This window comes from Poecilia formosa, unplaced genomic scaffold, assembly GCF_000485575.1.
Source record: "Poecilia formosa unplaced genomic scaffold, Poecilia_formosa-5.1.2 Scaffold268, whole genome shotgun sequence".
Lineage (NCBI taxonomy): Eukaryota > Metazoa > Chordata > Actinopteri > Cyprinodontiformes > Poeciliidae > Poecilia > Poecilia formosa.
The window spans coordinates 436,762-460,098 of NW_006800207.1; the positions used below are offsets into that span (position 1 = coordinate 436,762).

At 37.2% G+C, this 23,337-nt stretch overlaps 1 long non-coding RNA gene across 1 annotated transcript; it reads right to left on the minus strand.

Moving 5' to 3' along the window:
• Nucleotides 1-7,433: 7,433 nt before the first annotated feature.
• Nucleotides 7,434-20,861, minus strand: LOC103150972 (uncharacterized). The gene is made up of 4 exons (XR_477610.2): nucleotides 20,778-20,861; nucleotides 20,173-20,297; nucleotides 12,849-12,928; nucleotides 7,434-8,873 (listed from the first exon to the last, which is right to left on the minus strand). It is a non-coding gene; the product is annotated as an uncharacterized LOC103150972 (long non-coding RNA).
• Between the last annotated feature and the right edge of the window lie 2,476 nt (nucleotides 20,862-23,337).

The following is a 23,337-nucleotide window of genomic DNA, read 5'->3' on the forward strand; positions in this document are numbered from 1 at the left end:
AATCTCTTAAAAATCTGCATTTGTATTTGTGCAAAATGTTGTTGACTGTGTGTCCTATGACTTTATGTTTTATTATGTAAAGCACTGTGAAATGCTTTGTTGCTGAAAGGTGCTAAACAAATAAAATTTGATCTGACTTGATATTTAAAACATTAGCTGGTTCTTTTGACTTTTTAGCAGAAGTTATGAAGATCCATTGTCAATGGTCCAAAGAGTCACTTGTGGCCCCAAAGCCACAGTTTGCAGACCAGTGGGCTAACGTCTCCTTCTTTGCTTAGTAGCATTTTGCCCCATGTCTGTACACAAGTGGATAATGAATCTTATCAGCTTTTGTAGAGGGGTTGATATGCACATTTCACATCAAAACATGTTTACCTCTTGGACACAGGACCCATCTTCTTCTTGAGCATTATGAAGGCTGGACATTCCTGAGTTGCTTATATTTGCTTATAATAGCTTGAACAGATGAATGTGGCATCTTCACGTATCTGGAAATAATATTTAACAATGAACCAGATTTGTGGAGGTTCACAGTTCACTTCCTGACATCTTCACTGATTCTTTATGATCTTTCCGAAGCAGGTATTTTAAAATATGTCCACAGATGCGCCTCTATTTATCTTAGGTCAACTCAAATGTTGTACACTAAGCCACAACAAACAAAGCTCTGACATCATCATCATCATCTGAGTTTTTCCAAATTGTGTTAAAGGCATAGTAGTATGTAAGCTTCTGTGTTTGAGGAATGCAATTTAAAATTCTTCCCCCAAAATCTTTGCTCTCATTATTCCAGCAATTAGCAAACTGAAATATTTTCTAATCCATAAAGCTAAACTTAAAAGGCAGTAAAAAACCCCGCAAAGGATATGTGTCTTTTTATGCAGTGTCTGTAAATATCTACTTTCAACTAAAACTTTGACTCATAAAGTGCTTCACAAAAACAGTCTGAAAATAAAACCATGAGTAAAAAAAAAAAACAACAAAAATTAAAACAGACACGATGTTCAAAAAGATCTGAATAAGAATGTGTACAGCTGCTGTTTAAAGGAGACAAGACTCTCAACACAATGTAAAAACAAAGAAGGCACTGTCCAGGTGAAACAGTCTAACGAAGGATTTAGTTTTATGTCTTCTTGGAATTGCTATTACTGTAGATTGTTTGAACTCTGGAAATTCTGAGCTGTCGTCAGACTTTTAAAAGTCTGAATTGTTTCCAGAATTGTAAACAAACAGCAGATTTTAAAAGTTACCCTGATAGACAGGAAATCAGCTACCACAGGACCAGGCAGATATAATCTACTTTTCTGTCTTTATGACTGTGTTTTGATTGATTTTTAGGCAGAGGATTAAATACACTATTGATTACAGTAATCAAGTCTACTGAAGATAAAACTATCGACCAGCTTTCCCTATTCTTTTTCTCAGACATTAGGCCTTTAATTCTTAAAATAATCTGAAAGTAAATTTCTTTTGACTTAATAATTTAAGTAATACCAGTATTGAAGTTTATTTCTACCGCAAAAGATATTTTTGTCCTGGTATACAGTTTTGTTTAAAGCCCTTTAAAATTTATTGCAAATGCATCAAGCTGAAACATTTATGCATTTGGTTTTTCTTGAGCATGTAACTTCTGGTTCTGGATTTTTTCCAAAATCATGCAGGTTGGGTCAACTGAAGACTGTAAATTGTCAGTATAGGAGTGATGATTTGCTCACATTTACCTGGCTCTTCTTTGATTCAATATGAGCCAGCAACTCTAAAAATGAAAAGAGGAAGATAATACAAATGAGAAATGGATGGATGCAAATGTTAATAAACTTAACTGCTAAATTGTTGGAAACCTGAAGTATCAGAAGAAAGAAATCTCACTTGCTTATGAGTTTGCGAATACTACATTTTTACTTTTAACCTTTGCACCAGCCCCTCAGGACTATAGTCTAGTACCAACAATAATCTATTCCGACCTAAAATGTCATGTTTTAGGAGAAAGTTAGAGTTGCAGGGCTTCATGGTAGAGCAATCACTAGCTCTGAAGCCCAATAAGTGCTGAGCCCGAATCCCAGATGGGGCCTTTCTGCATAGTATTTGCATGTTTCAATGCATGAGTGAGTACTCTCCAGGTATGCAAGCTCACTCCAGCATAACACAAGCCTGTTAGGCTTTTGGGGATTGTGTACCTCCGTGTTGATCTGTGATTGACTGGTGGATAGTTGAATATCCATTTCATAGAGACGTGTCTTTTCTGTAAAATGACAAACAGAACTCTGTTTTTAACATAGCATAATCCCTGGTCCTTTAACTTTACAATTTTATCTTCTGTTAAAGTAAAAAAAAAAAAAAAAAAACAGCGCAGAAAAATGGGAAGTGTTCTTGCAGACATGTCCTGGTGAAACAGAACATTGCATTCCTTCATTTTTCAAAAACCTTTGTGAATACGAAACTTTTTAATGTTTATTGGTTCTCTGCATATAGATTTAGGGCTGTATTTGGGCTTTAGAAAGCTCAGTCAATGTGAGTAGCTTTCCTGTGGGTGTGCTAATGTGTCCCAAATGATGCTAAAACATTCCGCCAGAATCCATTACAGAAGCACAGCATCCAAACAACATAAAAAAAAGCTTCAAACATATTTGCTCTGACGAAAAAAAAGCAACCTCTAAAACATACTTTTTCAATTATTGTCATAGAATATATTTTTAAAAAATTAATGAACTGTCAAATTCATCAAACTGCTTTGCTCCTCAAGCTAGCATGACAAGGAAGGAAAAGTTTCTGACAAGAAAAAGACTGCTCCAAAAAAAAAGGCATGCAAAGCCCTTGTTTATAATCACAGGCTCCGCCCACAAGAAAGCAAAACAAAAACAAAAATTGCTTCTAACTCAAGTAAACCCATAAAAAGTATGCAAGAAATAAACCTCAAACCAAAATTACAATATATTCAATTTACTAGAAAACACTCGATTAATACAACGTTCTGATGATGTCATTACGTCATCACGTGACTCCCGTTTGGCGCGCATTAATCCGGAAATAGCTTTGTTTGAATATCTGAACCGGGAAAATGTTTGAGACTGAAAATTACAAGGTAGGATGGACATGACAACTGAGGCAGGAACGCCGCGTGTATTTTCACGACGAACCGCGCCAATCTGTGCTGAAACCAAAGAGTAAGTTATGTCGGGTGTGCGTGTGGGTACGGATTTACTGTAGGACTCTGTCCCAGCTCGTGATTGCTTCTCCGTTACCTAGGGAATTACAAGAAACAAAATTTATTAAATTACGGGAAACAAGTGTGCACAAATTTTATGGAGTATCACATAAAATATTACAGTTTACCTAATATCATGCTTTCATAGTCATCAAAAGAACTGTGTTTAATCTGGAACCTAGCTTCTGAACCAGTCTCTTAACTGTGGTCCCCAGACCAGTGGTGGTCCGCGGGCGCCCCCTAGTGGCCGGCAAGGCACTGCATGTAGCTAACCTATCGTTTATTTGCCATGACCTGAATATCAAAGTCCCACGCTATTGTTAGCTTACCAAAGGATTGTGCTTAAAAATAATAATGGCTAAATGGATTAAGACTGTCACTGAAAAGAAAAACGGTGCAAAGTTTGTCAGTGAGTTGCATAACTTTTGTTTTTGAACACTATTACGATACAAAATATTTTTTGCCAAAGCAACTCAAGTCTATTCTTCCTTTAATATGCTTCTAAATTACAAACAGCCCTAAAACATTATTAGAGGATAACAGCAGTTGAAGTAAAGATTTTATTTTTATTTGATATTATTTATGTTAAGATATTGTGTTATTGTGGGGCAGTTTCAAATTAGGTGGTCAATGAGTGTTTGCTAAATTGGATAAGTGGTCCTCGGCCTGAAATGTTTTAGAAACATTTTTAGAGGTAGTTTTCTTTAGTAGATCATTAACTTTCGCCTGCATCAGATATGAGGCTGATGCCAGTCATTTATCATTCATCTGTCTGTAAATTAGCATTTTATATATTGCTTTGGTAGATGGCGTAAATACAGGCAGCCATTGGATTTGTACCACCTCTTTTAGCACAGCGATAAATCAAATGGACACAATAACATTGATGCTTTTTGCATATCCGTTGTCGTGATCTTCTGTTGCATGCTGATGGAACGGCACAATCACTGTGTAAATTATTGATACGACACACTGCCGCTTTGAATGTCAATACATCTCCCCGGAGACAGGAAGAGATACGGAATACTGATCAATAGAGACAGATGGGCGGATTCAAAGAAACTGAACGAAAAGAGGCACACAACTGACAAGGAGTTCAACGCAAAACTCTCAGCAACATGTTGTTTTTCCTTAATGTTAACTCACGATGATAACTACCCTCTTATGTTGTTTTACAATATCAAAGGTCAAGATGTGCTTGGGTTAATTGAATTCCAGATTTATTGCTGCACAGCGGTGCCTCTCCACGGGGTGACGGCTCTGAAGGGCTCGATAATAACACTCAGTGGGTTTGCTGAATCAGTGTGTGTATTATTAGTGGATCAGGGAGTCAGGGTAGGTGTGGGGGGAGAAAGCCAAACATTATGTAGCAGCATGAAATATTGAAGAAACTCGTCTTTATTGTTTTCCTTGGGAGGATGCAGTGAAAGGCTTACTCAGCAAACTCTTAAGGCTCAAATAAAAATCTGAAGCCATTTTACTGTACCTTCTTTTAAACGGTGTTTTAAGTTTTGCTAACAGTTGTCTGTTTAATTGCCTGCAGCGTGTCAAAAATAGAGGAAAGATTTGTTAGGGTTTAGGTAAAAGTAAATCAGTGTACATAAGATATTAATAATATTGATTTATTCTGAATAAGAAATGTTTTGGAGAACTCTCTTGGACCTTTGGGGGACAAAATTAAAATACAATTAGTAGTTGTAGCAAAGCAGAGTGGCCCTCAGTTTCAACCACAGCACTAGAAGATGGCACTTAATGAACAAGATGAACTCGACTCTCAATATCTCAACTCGAAAGTTGAGATATTTTATTGGATCGCTTTCTGGTCATTTGACGTCCTAATGCTGGTAATTTCTCATTTTTTTCTTACACAGTGGGAAAAACTTTGATCATTCAGCAAAGGGACCTAACAAAATGATTGAAACTAAGAATTTAGGTCTATAATTCAGTCCCTAATCCCATTTTAACCAGATTTAAACTTCAATAGACTTCCTTTCATTTCTCAACCACATTTCCCCATTGTTCAGGCAAAAGTTTTCTATTTATTTTCAATAAAATCTTTCTTACAGGGCAGCTACATGTTTCATTCTGCTCATGCAGTGATGCCAACTGTGTTGAAAAGAGCCTTCCTCATTCGGACATTGCTACATCGTGTGTGTGCGCGTGTGTGTGTGTGAGCAGGGGTCATCACTATTATTTCCATGACTCACATTTAAAGCAGGGTTAATGCTAAACTACACATTGAGGCCACTCTCCTGTGCTCATCCTCCCATTTAATCAAGTTTATGTTTGTGCGCCACAAAGCGATGACAGCCAAATTGGAAGATCCAAATGTCACATTCAGGGTTATTCTTCTGTGAATTTTCGAATGTCATCTTTACGGTTGCTGAGCAATTCTGCTCACTGAGTTGCAGACACAAACTAAATTGAAAATCATAAAAAGCTGTCAGCAATGTGTGACGGAGACAGAGGTGGAGATGATTGATATGTGTTGCTTTGTGCGCTTTGAAGATCTTACAAACACAAGTTTTCTGCATGCACATCAACAGCAGCTATGCTCTGCTGCATTTGCTGGCATGTCCTATGTAAAGTACTCAGTGGGGGTGAAACATTTCAGAGTTGTAATTAATAACTTCTGAAGGCATGCCTATCTGCTTGCCCGCTACCCTCAGCCTACATGATAATCTGCGGTCTAATCCAATCATGCGCAGCAGATGAGCAGAGGCAGTACTTCGGGAAATCATCTCGGCTTGCACATTTGAATTTGCTGAGTTCACAGTAAGAGAAATATAATTGGAATTTACAAATCCTCCATTCTCCTGTTGCATTTGCACTAAAAATCACCCTTTCTCTTTCTTTTAAATTGAATATGGGAGGGATAGTTTATGCTTTTATTTCAGGCACCATCACAGTGCCTAAATGGAAGATTAAAACCCATTTATCCTTATGAAAAATATATTGCTTTAAAATCCCAGACAATTTGTTTTAAAGACATCAGCAGGCTGTTTCTGTGCTTCCATTTATCATTGTAACAGTTCCTTCTTCACGTTAAACAGTTACTTCTTTTCCACTGCTGAGGAATCCTCACTTATCCGTTGGCCAGCTTGGTTTGCCTCTGAACTAGGCACAATTAATCATGCTGTCACACCTTTTATGCACGAGTGCTGGATGGCCTACAGGTTACCAGGTACAAGAAGACACAGATGAACATAATGGAGGATGCTAACCCCTGTTTTGCATGCAAAAAACAAACCGTCAATACCATTGATACTGTGCAAGATTATGTTATGGAGAAGCTCTTTCTGTAGACTTGAATGGAATACATTTGAGAACATGTGGAAAGGATGACTGAACTATATCAAACCAATAAGATCAGATTTTTTGTGAAAAAAATTGTTTGTTCCTCCCATCTCCAAGGTCAAATATGTACTTTTTTCTGGTACCAATTTTTGGTTAAATCATTTGTGATTCTTTTTTTGCTTGTGGTTTGTTTGTTTTGATTTTTCTCTCGTGATTTCATATAGAAAGAAAAATAATTGCAAATCGTAAGTTGTGAGAGGAACATAATGCCAAAAATGTCAAGTACTAGACATTTTATATGATAACTGTTATATGAAGTTTAATATCAAAATAAAATAAAAGAGAGAGAGAATAAAACGCACTCTGCAAGATTATATATTTTGGGTCTGTTTCTCCTGTTCTGTGAATCTCTGCAGCTCATCCAGAGTGTCCTTGGATCTCTTTGCTGCTTCTCTAGTTTGCCTGTCATACAATATCCCAATAAATTACATTGACATTTTTGGCTGTTGGATGAAACAATAAAAAAAACTGCTTTATATTTGCAATGGTGGCACTTCAAAATTGGTATACATACTTCATTTATGCAACTGCAATTTTCTCACAAAATATGAAACACTTTCACATAAAAGTTTGATACATTAAGTATGTCAACTCATTTACAAGACAAGAAAGTCCCAGGTGCTTCTATAGTCACATGTCAGAAAATGTAAAAAATAAAAAATCTCATTAGCCTGATTTAAATGTTATTTTTTTTCCCAAACTGAAATGTCTGATTATATTCAGAATGAGTTCCCTGACTGACGTAAATAATCAGGTTAAAGGGAACAAAGTGTCCTAATCCGACGATGTGTTGCAGGAGAGCTACAGATATGCTGACACCCCTGCATTGCTACGGTGACTGAAAAAAGAAATAATGAGGTGATTCTATATTTGGCTCTACGTTTGAGCATCCTGATCCTTTCTCCTATATAATTCGCCTTGAGTACATGACTGATCCTCTGAAAACACCCTCAGATGTTAGATTCCAGCTAATGACGCAAAAGTGACTTTCTACAGTTTCCCTCATTTCTCATCCTGCTCCCCTCTTGCTGTGCGTTTAAAGGAAGTGACACAAAGACAGCAGCGTCCCCGCTGACAAAACTGTTCATTTTGTTTCTGTCTGAGGAAAATAATAAGACATTAAACCCTGGGAGGGCTCGAGAGTCGTATGCTCCACGCAGCCTGTCTTCAAAGAGCGGCTGCTGGCTCGTTTTCACCAAAAGCGCTGAGCTTCGAGGGGGCTCCTGCCACATTTCTCAGGCAGCTGTGTTATTACGGACAGAGATAACTGAGTGGTCGTGGGTAGAAGAAGACCTTAACTGATTATTAGGAGAAACAAAGGCTGCCCCCTGCTGAGGGTGACGGGCTTGAGCGCAGTCATCCAGCCATCCTAATGGTTCTCTAAGGCGACCGCAGGGTGGACCTCTACAAATCAAAACCACAAAATAGTTCAATTATGGTCAATCTGGAAAATTGCAGGTTTAGGAAAGTTACATTGTTTGTGCTAAAGCACTGAGAAAGACAATGCAGACCCTACAGATTCAAAAATCAGCTTTTGTTAAATGGAATGGGATTTCGTATTGTTCTTTTTGCAAGAGTTTAGAAATCGTTTTTGTAAAGGTGAGCAAGTAGATATAAGTAGTTAAAAAGCAGATCACGGAACAACCAAAGACTGCTTTGTATAGCACATTTACGAACATCAAATATATAAGAACTGCCCCTGTTATAAGGGATAATCAAAAATTATGCATCAAAGAGACAGACACTATTTTTGGTACTTTATAAAAATACTACAATAATGAAAATTTATGTGACTGTGTCCATTTGCAAATGCAACACATGTCTTCTTTTCAAATATGCTCCAGGAAAATCTAGGTTTGAAAAGCCAAAAGCTCCACCTATTCACTCTTTCCTTGCGTCACCAAAGAGATTAGGAAACCAAAATTGCATAAAATGAGTGGGCAAAACAAAGGCAAGTGAAAATTGGAAAAGGGTGAAATAAAATTGAAAGAAAAGGTTTCAGCATCTAATGAGGGAACATGAGTCAGACGAATGGATCACACCACTAATGTCTGACTTAAAGGCCAGCAACTGCAATGCTGCTGATCGATTTCAGTCTCAACAAAAAAAATCTTGGAAAATATTGGAATCTTGACACTCCTCCAGCCATAAAGTGAGAGATATGGGGAAATCTGTGAAACCATAAACATGGAGTTTAACAGATGCCACCCATTTCTCCCCCTGCAGCTCCTTTACATGTGTGGCTCCAAGCCCAGGATGAGTCTCTGGTCACCAGTGTTGTTTTCTTTGGAGGCTCTGCTGGGGTGAAAACCTGTGGGAGGACGACATCAAAAATCTAAATAATTGTATTCAAAGTAGTTTGTTATTCCTGTGGGTGGAACTGACCAATCTGCATCAAACAAAGGAGGGAAGCATGTTGTCAAATCTACTTATTGTCATGAATTATACCCTCCATATTTAACAAGAGACTAATGCAGAACATGCTCAACTGAACATAAAAGGTACTTCCTGCCTGTGGCCATGTTTATGTAATGTCTTTCTGTTGTATATTTTCAAATTTCAATTTGACTTGTTTTATTTTAATATTTTATCTCAGTTTTTCAGCCTTCCTTGTCTTTTGCTACATTACTGAAGAGATTCTAAAGTCAGAATTACCAGAATGCACAAAATAGAAGCAAGAAAAACTCGAGCTGAATCTGTTTATGGGTAGTGGTGCAACTGTTTTACAGGATTTTCTGCAGCAGCATTGATGCTTCTGGTTAACGTGACTTCTTTTTGACTGATTTTGTCTGTGCACAAGTTTGGACGTGGCTGAGTGTGTTGGGGGAACGCTTCATGTCTCACTCTAGTTGGTCTTGAACAAGCTTTGATGTTCTTCTCTGCAGCAATGATCCACAAACGCATGTCCACCTGTCGCATCACATTGTGTCCACCTGGAGGCATTCTCAGCAAGATGCTGAACAAATCTGGTGTTTGCGGTACACTCCTGTATGTGTGTATGCACTGGGTTTAAACGTTTAGATGTCATGCTTTGTCCTGTTTCTGTCCTTGAGCATTCAGTCAGAGCATCACCCAAGGCTTTGCACTTTAAAGGAATCTGTTGCTACAACTTTGGCAAAAAATGACTAAAACTGCTAAATAATTAAATTGCAGAGAGGTGAAAGTAAAAGTAACTCCTCTTCAATTAATTTCAGTGTTGTATAAAATGACACTACTGTATAACTGTCGCCACTATTCCCTCCATGTTTCTAACCGACTTTTACCGGTCAGTGATGTTCCCTGTTTTAAATTCTGAGCAGGATATATTAAATAAATGTAATTTGACTTTAGCAAACTATCACAGCATTATTCTTCCGGTCAGATGCTGGTCTGAAAGTTTTTAGCAACACCAGGTCAGGTCAGTGCCTGGTCAGCATAGTTCTCTCTCCTCTCATGCAAGTTTCTTCATTTTGTCCTCTGTCTGTGTCCCTTGGGAAAAAATATCTGAATGATTGCCATGAAAGTATTATACATTAAAATAATTTTCACATACTTAAATTCACTTGTCAGCATAAATAACTATCCACGTTTTTTTAATCCCCTCTCAATGTCAGTCATAGTAAGTAAAACCTCTCTTAGGAAAGCGAAATAAAAAAAAACAAATTACAAATTGTTAGATTTACAGTACATAAAAATATGAGTAGAAAACAAAACCTGAAATTAGCAGATAAAACTATCACTAGAGAATGAAAACAAAATAAAAATTTAAATGATATTGTAATAGTTGTGAAGTTGAACATTTTAAAATGAAGTCAGCAAGAGAAAAATATGCACCAATAAAGCTGAAGTTAAGCAAAAAGAAAAAAAAAATGTTAAAGGAACAGGATTATTTATAGCGAAAAGGAAAAACATTTTTTTTCTGCTTCTTTAGCATCCACTGTGTTTGTAGTTGATAAACATTGATACAAATTGCTCCACATTTGCATGTGTTAGATGCAAATCCTGAGCAGAAATAAAGCAAATAGTGTGAGCAAAACATAAGGCAAACCTTGACGGAAGACAAACCTAATTCCGTAAACCTTTTTTCTTTTTTGTAATGCCAGCAGCACAACATGTCGCTTATTTCTTTTTCTTTTGTTGCACAAAAGTAATTTCCATCCCTTATTGGCACCATATGAATAAAACATGCAGATTGGGTTTTGGACAGTGTAGAGATATTTGCTCTGGTTGTTGTGTATATAAATATACTGCACATAAGTATAGGTGACTTCTACCCTAGCTTCATGAATGATGTTTTATTTAAATGTGGACAGTACAGTTTTTATTTAGCTATTTTTGGAGTATATCTGTCATTGCATCTACTTTCAGAACTGGGATCACACCCAGATTCTGATTTTGCATCCACTGATAGCCTTGTGCATCTGCCCCTTCCTTTTTTTAGCTGCAGAATTAGTGTTGGATAGTTTCTGAAATGTTATCATAAAAACCTAATAGGCTGAGAAACCTACACCCCCGCCACACAACCTTTAAATACCACATCTGGAGTCCATAGCAATACACACGCTAAATATGAAACAGCATCATTTTTTAATGGCAGCCGTGTGTCGGTACCACAGGTGCATTCTGTGCAGAGTCTCATTTGAATCTAAGCCATAAAAGCTTCATCTTTTTAAGATAATTGACAGCGCTCTCCTTTAATAACTTCTCATGATTTATATTGTTTGCTTTCTGACCTTATCTCTGTGCAACACATCAGCAGCAGCTTCTAGTTTACTAACATCATTTCCAAAAAGCACGGCGCTGTGCTCCTGGTGATCATTCCCAATAGAACGCACATTTTGCTGCAGAGGCTGAGAGAATGACCCACTGCAGGGAAAAAAGGAATGAGTTCAAGGAGCAACTTTAGCTTGTGGGATGGTAATAAATTTCAGTTGCCCTTGTGGTTCATCAGTAAAAAGTTGTTGACAAAAATCTCATCTGCACAGCATCTCCCCAGATCAAACGTCCTTGCTTCATTTCCACTCTTGATCATAATCACAGTCTCTTTGTTGCCACTGTTTGAGTGAGAATTTAATTGTAATAGATGTTTTTGGGAAACATGCCCTGTTCCCTTAATTTTGTCCAATGACGGGTCATCCGTTTGGCTTTGATCTCATAATAACACAGGCTAGAATAATAAAGGATGCTGGCAACAATTGTCTGGTTGCTTTTGGCCCAATGCAGAGTTACAAGTTTATCAACAAGATTTTTAAAAATACATGTATAATAGGATATGGAATGCTGATTTGTCCAAAAAAAAAAAAAACATTTCATTTAAGCAGAGAATTTGGACTAAGTTTTTAGGTGTCTACAAAATATTTTTAACGTACTAACATTATTTGTGTGCGTTGTTAGTAAAAGTGCAAAAAAGTATCATTTAAGAGCAAATTGAAACAAAATCTCTTGAGGTAGAGTTGAGAAACTTCAAAAATAAAATTCACTTAAAAGTGTGAATCTGAAACTAAAGTATCAAGCTTACCACAATCCAGTACTGATTTGGTATCGATATTATCAATATTTTGGATTGATCCACTCATGTTTACTGTAAATATCTGTACCCACGGGGGGAAAAAACTGTTATGCGATAATTTGCTCTTGGTCTGGCAGGGACTCCATCAAAAATATAATTTCAACTTGTTTGTAATATTTCATCAGCAACAAAATAGCTAATATTTCTCCACAGAGATAACTGGGTTGTCGATTAGGAGAATTGCTGAACCTCTCTGCACCCCCTAATCGCAGAGGCCAACAATCAACAACGTTTATCTACAGAGAAACAAATCTTGGGCTCCTGCTCACCAGCCAAACACCCTGTCATTCTGCCCGAATGATTTCATGCTCGGTGAGCCGAGCGGAGGGAGAATCTATCAGGAAAGAAGGGTCAGAAAGAACTACGAGGCTTTGGCACCTTCTTAGCACAGATAAACTGATTTGTCCTGGCCATGTTGTAGCGCAGTACGAGTGTGTGATTAGTGCTTTGAGTGCTGCTGGATATCTGAATTATGTTGTACTCTAAACTTGAAAGGATCCACAACCAATTAGATTACACCACTGTCCTTTCAACTGGAAAAAAACAAACAAAAAAACATCTAAATTATTGTTCAATTTTCATGGAGAATTTATCCAATAAAAGCTTCTCTCAAGCTGTCACAACGTTTGTTTAGTAACATTATAAACAACAATCAGTTTAATCTGAGCACAGTGACATCGGAACGCACACACTTCTGACACACTCATAATAATTTCTTTTTGTTTTCATTTTCCTTACATAACGTCTTGTTTTTAATTTCTCGAGTATTCCTGAAACCGCTGGGCTTGGTTGCCGTGGCGACTGGATCACATTTCCTCCTGTGGAATGAAAACAAGCTCATTTAATTTGTCATCTCCGTTCCCCATCTTCCTGCACCTGGTCAATACAAAGATGCGACTGTCTTAAATTACTAACAGACGTATCGCAGCAGAGACGGCTAACTCCAGGAACTATGGGCTGAGATTTTGGGGTTCACAGAGAAATTGACCAACTTTTCTTGCAATCTTTATTTATTTATTTATTTATTACTGAAATTTACTTATATTCATATATAATTATTTTCACTTTAAAAAAAAAAGAAAAGAAAATAATCAATGTAAGATTTTCTAGTATGTGAGCATAAAAATTCACAATGTCAGATATTTAATTGAATTTTTTTTTTCACAAGTAATTGTTCAATTACGTTTCAAATGATCCCACAATCTGCAGATAAAAAGGAAAGCTTGCAAGTCGTCATAGCTGTTGGTGAACTTTCTGATCCATGTACGTATAAACTTTCAAGAAACAACGGTAAAAGTTTAACAGGTTTATTGCAATTCAGGAAGTGGTAGGACATGTCGTGACCCAGAGGGTTTCCTTTTAATGTGGAGGAGTGGAATCACTGCGAGGAAGAGGCTTAACAAGAATGAATATTGCTGAGAGTGAGATTTGTGGAAAGTCTTACTGGTTGGAGATGATTAGTTTGGAGCCAAGGAGGAGTAAGTATGAAAGAAATATAGTCTCATTAGAACCAGACATTTTTTTTAGACACTGAATATTTAGGTTGTGCAATTATCAAATAATTTTACACCAAATCTGCCTGCAAAAAACTTCATCTGAGAAAAAAAAAATACCTTTGAAATTTTACCTGCTCAAAAATAAATAAGTCATCTGTGAATGTGGCGACCTTCTGGTGACCCAACCAGAGTCAAGCCAATCAAAGTGTAGAACAGTTACAGCTGTAGTTGTTCTAGAAAGGCAAACAAAAAAAAAAACATTGTTGAAAGAAAATCTGAAGAAGTTTCTTTAAACAACACACAAGCTATGAGGGAGACGTAGAAAACATACGGAAGTTGTTCTGGTCAGATGACATCGGACAAAGTCTGCCAGACCACCACTTTAGATCCTTACCTCTCAGAAAAATTGCAATCTCACAGCTAAACCTCCATTAATTATTCCATTAATTCGTTCATTCCTTTGGGTACCTTAATTACCATTAATATGTCCTTCATTACAACTGGAATAATTCAAACCGTCCTGCTGAATCTGTCTGGCGGCCTCCTTAACAGCTTCAACTCACAGCCTGGTAGTAAAAGGTTGGCCGGACACCAGCCTGCACGGTTGATTCACGGTGAAGATCCTTTCATTGCTCTTTTATCCCCTCGGCTCCCTGAGTTCTTCCCAGACGAGCAGCTTCTACACCTCCAGCTATGAAACTTATAATGAAATCCTATAGGCTGATTCACTTTAAATGCCTCCCAGCTCTCTGCATGGAGAAAGTGACTGTACAGCACTACTTCGATCATTGGGCCTATGAATAATTTATCTTATTTAGTAACTGGTGTGAAGATTTCTTCATATTTTCAATATTTTTATAGAACTGATCAATTTTTTATGGCATCTAAATATATAACATTTTGTTAAATTATTTACTGAGCTTTCAAAGTAAATGAAACATAGTTTGTTTTAACGCGAGGAAAGTTGATGATTTATTGCACATAGTGCCAATTTAAACTCAGAGGAGCAGTTTATGTATTTTCCCTGATACATAGTGCCTTTTTATAGCACAATCAACTATGTTACCTACTGTTGTTATAAAAATACCATATATATCAAACATAACAGAAATTTGACTTCACAACTGAACACCTGGAAAATGAGCCTCTGTCTCTTTAAGAAGTTTCTACACTTTCCGACGCTCACGCCTCCAGCACGTCATCAGTGTTTCTTCGCTAAGCTTTTTACAGCCGCTCTTTGGAGTGTTGTTGGATTGCGAAGTAGTTCTTTGGATAAGCTCAGGAGTCTTGCAGTTCCACCATATGTTTGCTAATTGCTGCTGCTAGTCTGGAGGAGCACAGGGAGCAGAATAAGGAGATTCAAAGATGTCTCAAACATGCATGAATGAATCAAAGCAATACTCCAGCTTTGCTTTTGATAAGGGAATAAAATGATATAAAACAACAAAAAAAAGTTGATTTTACACACTCTTCCTTTAAACGTTCAGCTGGGAAGATTCAAACGGAAACCCAACATAAAACATTAAAATGCTTCTTAAAAAGAAACCCTTCTACGACGCCTGTCTCTTGGAACCGAGAGAATAGATCAAAGACATCATTGATCCTCTCCGCCTTCATTCACGCTCAGATCTGAAGAGAATCACTCGGCACACACCTGAGGAGCTGCTGTATTTACTGTACTAAAACTGAGCATTTTCATTGAACCTTTGATTTCTTTTTCATGTTGACATACTTTAAAATTGTGCACAGTTTTACCCATCAGGCCACACAAACAGTAAAGCCATGTTTATATAGAAGGCTGCCTGAAGAGACCTGAAAAGACACACACTGATCTAATTAAAACAGCAACAGATTTTATTAAAAAATATAACCCGCTAAAGCTTTAAAGTCTCTCAAAGGAGGACGCGTCTCTAATTCAAGCTGTCATTTCACTAATGAGTTGCCAAACACTGTAAAGCAGCCTCTCCCAGTAGATCAGTGGTGAACTGAGCACCTTGGTATGTGATCTGTATATGAGCAGTGGATGTCAGATTTCTTTCCTATGAGCGAGGACAACAACAAGCAGACACTTTCCAAACACCACAGCTGGCCTGAGAACCTTTTCATGTAGCTCAATAAGGTGAATGTGGAAGCTGTCAGTGGAGATGAATCGAAGGGCTCGGCGGCAGTCTGCCCCCACATGTTGCTGGTGTTGCTGTGAGTGGCAGCAACCTGTACTTAATATGGAAACAGTGTGGCAGGCTGTATAATGGTTTCTCTGCTTTCAAAAGGGGAAACAAGCTGCAGGAGCCGGAGAGACAACATAGATCTTTTTCTGTCTCAGACGCTTAGATGGTCAACTACTGTACCGAAGCAGCTACAAAAAATAATGACATTTGTGGTGTAACAATACATTCAGAATACATGGCGAGACAAAACTACATTGGGATGCTGTTTTTGCCATCCTTAAAAAATTAAGATTTCAAGGAAGTACTCTGGTAAAACTACACAGCCCATGTTTTTTTTTTTTCTGGGTAATGGATTTTTTGATCAAAAGAATTTGTAATAAGCACAGAATATGTCTCTGGTGTAGCTTCTCTGCCATCCAATGTCTTTATCTACTTCTACATACAGGATCACATGGGACCTTTGGATATATGCTTATATCCAAAGGTCATTAAATGAGATTCAGGGTAATGTAGTTTGTTAGTTTTACCTTAAAATGAAAGACTGAAGCAGCTTTAGATTATTTGTTTGGAAGCTGAATATACTAGTACCAGAATATGATTATAAGAAAATGAAAAATGTAAACTTTTATTTATCCATTTTTTACAGATATTTTTCTGGGACCTATAACTATATTATGCCAATCTTCAGACTCATGAGAAGGCTTTGATATTCATGGCAGTATGTAGAGATCCCTCTGGAATCTTGTGCTAGTTAACAAGAGATTAATTAAATGCTTCACTTCAAGAACATGTGCACGTGTGAATGTATACCCCTTGGATGAAAAATTATAATGCTGATCCAACCTGCATTACAGTTGTTGTATTCTCTGGGCCTGAAACAAAGTCAAGTGAATTAATCGTTAAGTAAATGAATAATTGTCTAATCATTACCTAGACTATAAAGACTCAAAAGAAGTCCATTTGTCAAAAAAATGTATTCAGAGTAGTAATTAAGCCAAAACTGTACAAAAATATTTTGATAAAAAAAAACAACCTTTGCCTGTAAATCTGGTCTATCCAGAACTCACCAAATTGCATAGTTTTAGCTTCACCTGGTTAATTTTTTTTATACAATTCATAAATTAATTGTCAGAATAATTGATTACCAAAAGAATCATTAGTTGGAGCCCTTCTATTCTCCTTAAGCCTAATTGGAAAAAGTAAAAAATGTCATTTAATTAAGTCAATACGGGGGCTGCCTTAAAATGGAAGAAGAGTATTCTATTGCATTTATTCCATTCATTTGATAATCTATTCAGTCATATATTATTTGGAGGTACAAGCTTGATCCAAGTCCTCTTAGATAATTGAAAGCCGATTCCAATTAACTACAAACTAAGGTAGAATTATGTAGTTCCTCTGCAGCACTGCTGATTAGCAGTTCTTAAGCTAAAACCTGAACACAGCCTGGAACAAACTACTGCAGAAATTTTGCAACCGTGCCCTGCAGGACAGGTCCGACTCATGATGATTAGCATAACTTTAAATGAGCCAGCAGTTTGTCATGCATCCGACACGATGAATCAAGTTCAGCAACTGCGGCCACTGGGCTGCCATCCCTAAAGATGAGAAGGATTTGCATATCAAACTGAAGTCCTACATGCTCCTGCCCCTTCATTGCACCTGCTATAAAAGAGCCTGTGAGGTCATTCTGGCATTCCTCATTTAGTTGTAGCTTATAGGCTGAATTCCTAATGAGATCAGCGAGTTTTAAATCTGTTGGATTATTAGTCCTACCATTTAAAACCAGCTCCCTCAGCAGTCATTTTGATTACCGCATTTGTTCACCATTATCAAGCAGGGGGATACTTATTTGTTTTCTTCTCAGCACTTTTCTTTGTGCTAAATGATTTAGAAATGGAAAACACTTTTATAAGAGAGACATCACTGGGCCTAGTGAATAATTAACATGGATGATAAAATGTTCTTTGCAGGTAGATCTGAGCTGTTTAATCAATGTTTTATTCTTTTAAACTCTGCCAAGGTGGTCGTCTTACACACTTTACACCTCAGCAGAATAACTGTGTGGCGCCAAACGTGATATTCAGCAACATTCTTCCGTTACTGATTTCTATCTGTCTAATATATAGTTCACTTATACCTGTGTATTGAAGTATAACTCAAACCGTAATGTGTAGATAAGATTCTAACTGAAGTCGATAAGAAGGAAATTGTAAGGCTTTCTTGGTGATGGTAAATTATCCATTTACAAGGCAGGTTATTTCACAGCTATGCCAGAGTAATTGAAGACACGCTAGCAAAGAACATCTGGACCCATAGTCCAGATGTTTAAAAAAAGTAATCAAAGTAACACAAGTGATGATTATTTGGAGGGTTTAGTAATAAAGTTTAATTGTTTTTTTTTTTGTTTGTTTGTTTTTTCCAGGGTGGAATGATCACACAGCAACCGACTTGATGTTTTTTTAAAAAAAACAGGAACTGGGTGGAAATATTTGAATTTATTGTGGATTTTCTCCCCAACACACATACATCCTTGCACTTCTATACAAACTGAGGACTTTGCACATTTTATTAACTGAATTCATGCCTAAACCAGGCATTTTCCCTAAGCCTAACCAGCACTAGTCTATTTCTTATCCTAAACTTAACCAGAACATAAGTCACAGCTTACCTCTAAAATCTAACTAGTAGAGCAAAGTGAGCCTGTAAAAAAGTGACGACACTTTGTACAAATGACCTCCGTTTGTTGGTTAATAATATGTTAATAATGTACTAACCGACACAGGTTATTTGCAGTATTTTCAAGTAACACTCACACACCTTTAGTTGACCTTAATATGACTACAATTATAGTAGCGTAGAAAAACTAGCAGCACAAATGAATAATTTAGGTAATGTGTGGAAGTTGGTAGACCTTTCATAACCTCTGTAAATTCATTGTATTATCTTTAGGATCACAGCACAAACGACATTAGTAATTAAAAGTCTTATGGAAATAAGACTTGTATGCAGTGGTTTTTACCCAGTTTGCCCCCATTTTCCTTTTTAAATCACTTCAATTATTTATTGGCTAATTTCTGCATCATTTGTTGTCATCTATAGACTTGTAAACACACTTTGTGAACCCTTGTGTATCGACCAGACAGCACAGCAGTACTGATGATTGGAATTTGTATTAGTGGCATCTGAAGAAGTTCTGCAAATGACTCTTTTGAAAAGCCACAGCCAGAAACAATCCATTAGCCGCTTGTTAGGATACGCCAAGAAGAGTAGATCCAATCTAACAGTGACAGGAAGCACAGCAGACCCCACATCCAACCTCTAGGAAGACAGGAAGGGGACTCTAATAAGCTCTCCATTGTCTAAGTGATTTATCAAGAGTAGCCCACTCACATGGTCACCAAAGTATTTACATCCCAGTTAATCAAATTATGGACGTAGTAAAACTGTGGCTGGCTAAACTCAGTGTAGTTTTGTAATTACATAGACGTGATACTTTTCCTTAGGGAGTATTCATCAAAGTTTACAACATATCTTTTCTTAGTTAAAAGATATGTTCAGATGCCCTTTAAAGGCATACTATGGAAGAGGATTAGGGCCACTGGGGAAAAAAAATAAAAATAAATTCTGACTTTAATCTCAGAGTTCTGAGATTAAAGTCAGAATTCTAAAAGTCAGAATTATTATTTTTCAGATTAAAGTCAGAATTCTGACTTTTTTTCTCAGAATTCTGAGATTAAAGTCAGAAGTGTTTAATTTTTTTTTTCCAGTGGCCCTAATCCGCTTCTGTAGAATACAGACCTTCCTTAGTTAATGGTTTCAAATTCAGTTAATTTTTTTCCGTCTTTATCAGCTCCCCTTCAAAATATTTTCCTGTAAAAATAAAAACCATATATATCAACAGTGAGAGATGTGTTTATCCTCAATTACCTCCAGTGCTAAAGTCCCGAGACACACTAGAGCATCTTCACTGCAAAATTACAATCAGTCCAATAATTTAGTGCCCAATGAAACGCCTAAATAATTCCAGCACCTTTCTGATGCAACAAAAAATATAAAAGGTAGCTAGTTGTTTACAATAGTATTTCAATGCCTGGACATATACACGTGGACAAATTTGTTGGCACCCCTGTGTTAACGAATGACAAACCCACAATGGTTGCTGAATTAACTTGAAGCTGAAAAAAGTGATAAAAATTAGCTGAAATTTGACACATTGCGATTGCAATGTGGTTCAACAGAATCCATTGAAAAACAAACTAAAGGAAGAGGTAGCTACCATGTATGACAACAGCTTTCCCTGTTTAGACTAGTTGTGCCTCAGATCATGTGTGACACATAATGTTCCCTGCATTTGCTGACATTATATCAGCAACTTCAAAGTATTCTTTTACACACCTGATAGTGTTGATTGGGACCATGTTGACACTTCTGGGCTGACAGTCATGAATCAGTCACCTCCATCTGGATAAATTCCTCTTCTGCATCACACATCTAGCTCACACACTTAATAACGCCAGGTTCTAAAGACAAAACAAAACGTCGAGCTAAATAAATCGGCTCCCGAAATGCTTTGCAAGTGAAGACTTTTCAACAGGTGTCAAAAATGTTTTGGTTGGAAAACCTAAACAGATTGTTTACTGGTGTCCATTAAATGGGACACATAAAGCCCCTTTTTCACAAGCTTCCCTGTCTGCTTGTGTAAAAGCTTTCCTTGCTCAGATGAAGCCGCCTGTGGCAGCTTTTGCAAAGTAAAACGAACAATATAGACCACATCAGATTCCTTTGTAGACTTGTTTTTTAATTGCAGTTTTTTTTTCCAAACTTCTTAAATGGTGTTACTCCTCTCATAATGGTTTATTAAGTGCTGTGAGCTCCTTGTTTATCCCTCATCCAACTTCTCTGTGCCTCTGTTTGTACAAACTAAATGTGCACTGAAACCTTTAGAAATATTTTGATGCAATACCTTCTTAACTCTGGTCTGAAATGAATGCCAAGCCCACCTTTCACGTTGTCACAGCAAGCATATGGACAGCTGTTTCCAATAATAATGAGGCGATTTCCATTGCCACCTGACACCTAATAATCATTAAAAGCGCCACCTACTGGTGTTTATTTAGCACCCAAACCAGCAGGTGTTTAATGAGTAACAAAAGGCATTAATTAAACACCTGCTGACCGTAAAACGTTTGGTGGTGACATAACTCTGCCAGTAATAATAATTGATAGCCAGTAATTTTGAAGACTTCTCATCCAATGAGTAAGCCGCTGAGTCTGACTTTTCAAATCTTCACTTTGAGATATTCAATAAACAGTATGTTCAGTTTTATTGAAAAAAGGTGACATAACCTAAGAGTTTTGTATTGATGTCCGGAACAGTCACAATTTAAAACCTAAATAAGTCACTAAGTTAGAATCAGAATCAAATTTGTTGGCCAATATTATGTGCACAAACAAGGAATTTGATTTTGGTTTTAAGCGGTCACAGTAGAGACACAGATTAGAAATACAAGGTTCTTGCTTGTAGCAATCAAACTATACATTGCCCAACTCTGAATATTTTCATATACACTTGTTATATTGTATTTATTTTATATTCAGTCAATTTTAAATTACTTATAATTTAATGCTTTTTAGTAATTTTTATGTTACTTAAGGTTATATTTGTATTTGCTAATATTTAACATTTTGAATGGAGCAGCTTGTAAACAAATAAGCAATTTCCCTTTGGGGATCAATAAAGTGTATTTTCATTCTGATTTAGAGTAAATTAAATAAGAATAAAGGAACAATCTGCACATATATTTGCAGCCATTTTTTAATATTGTATTATAGGAGAGAAAAAGGAAGAATTGTTATGACAGTGCAATATGCTTAATTTGTTCCACAGCGGAGAAGCTGTCTGCTTAGACTGAAAGGTGTTCATTGCGTTCATCAAAGAGACAGCCTGGGGGAAGAAACTGTCTCTGTGATGGCTCGTTTTTGCAATAAGTAGATGTATAAAAAATATTCATACATGTGATAAACAAAACTATAGACATACACTACATTAAATAAGAAAACACGTCATATTTTTCCTACAGGAAATAGACTGATTTAGAGTAAACTGTCCTGAAGTGTACACCTTCTTGTTGTCAGGTATATTGTGGCACATAGGCTATGTTAGCATAACGGTTTATAAAAATTTATTGTTTCTTGTTTTGTGTGTTCTTTAGTCGTTGTGTTTTGTTTGGAAATTATGTCAGTAATTCACCAGTAGGGGTCAGTAACGCTCCACCAATGACAAAGACATCGAAGGAGAAAAGGAATTCTTAGGGAAATATCGCGCTATCAGACAGCGAGATGACCGTTTATAAGATGGATGTGAGCGTTGTGTAGAGGCTGCACCACTAAACTGAGCTGCTTTTTGTTGCAGGTAAGCTGATGATGTTAAAGTATAAAGTACCACATTGAGTTCTACATTATCAGTTATCAACTACTTTTACTTTGTGCACTGCCGTTGCCATTACAGTGTTTATAGCTTGGGAGAGCAGTGTGTGTGTGTGTGTGTGTAGATGGAAATACTCATTAAAATAGAGGGAATATTAACCATACATTGATTTTCTTTTCTATTGTAATACATGTAAACAGAGAGATGACCGTTTCTGAGATGGATATATGAGCGCTGTGTAGCTACTGTACCACTAAACTGAGCTATTTTGATGTTTAATGAGGTAGTCTCCGTTTCTTCTCTACCAGGACAGCTAGCACAGCTACCATTGCTGCACAGAGCGCGGCAGTCACGTTGCGTATTATTGTGAATGCTTGAGCTGATATCAGGATCATCAGCTCAGTGTAAGAAATAGCTTGATGTGAACACTGTTTCCTGTGTGAGTCAGTGCGTCACAGAGCATGTGGTCATAAAAGTTTATTACCTTTGTGTGGATGTGCCCATGAGACAATCTGTACTCAACAGGTTGTTGCTAAGTAACCAATGAGTTAGTTGATGCCACCAACCTTGCTTAAATGGGCTGTGAGGTTGAGCCGCAAAAGGGTTACCTCTGCCTACGTCCCCCAGAAGGCTGTGCGGTTCTGGATTGGAGTTCAGTGGAATAATCAGCATTCTATCAGACGTATTTTCTATTGATTTTGATCACTTGTCTCTAAGGATGGATGCCGTTATTGTTTTAATGCACATCACTAGCACCCATTAACCGTTTGGATTTACACATCCATTTTCCTCTCTCTTTTTAATCGTACCTTTTTCATACCAGCAGCAAAAGTGCACATAAACGCTGCTAAGGAACACACAGCCTTCTCTTATACCTTCTTCTGTTGCCATCATCGTTGTCACACAACCAGTTCAAACACCATCAGTACATGCTGTAAACAGAGATCACATCTGAAGCTCTGTCGGTGGGGACAGGGAGACCCAGCAGTCACCGGTGGTTCATCTCTGGGGAAATTTATCACATGAGACGCTCCGAACTCCAGAGACACGTCATGTCAGGCGACCCGTGAAAAACAAGTGGACATTATGGTGGGTGTTTTTTTTTTTTTTTTTTTTTTTTTTTTTTTAAATAA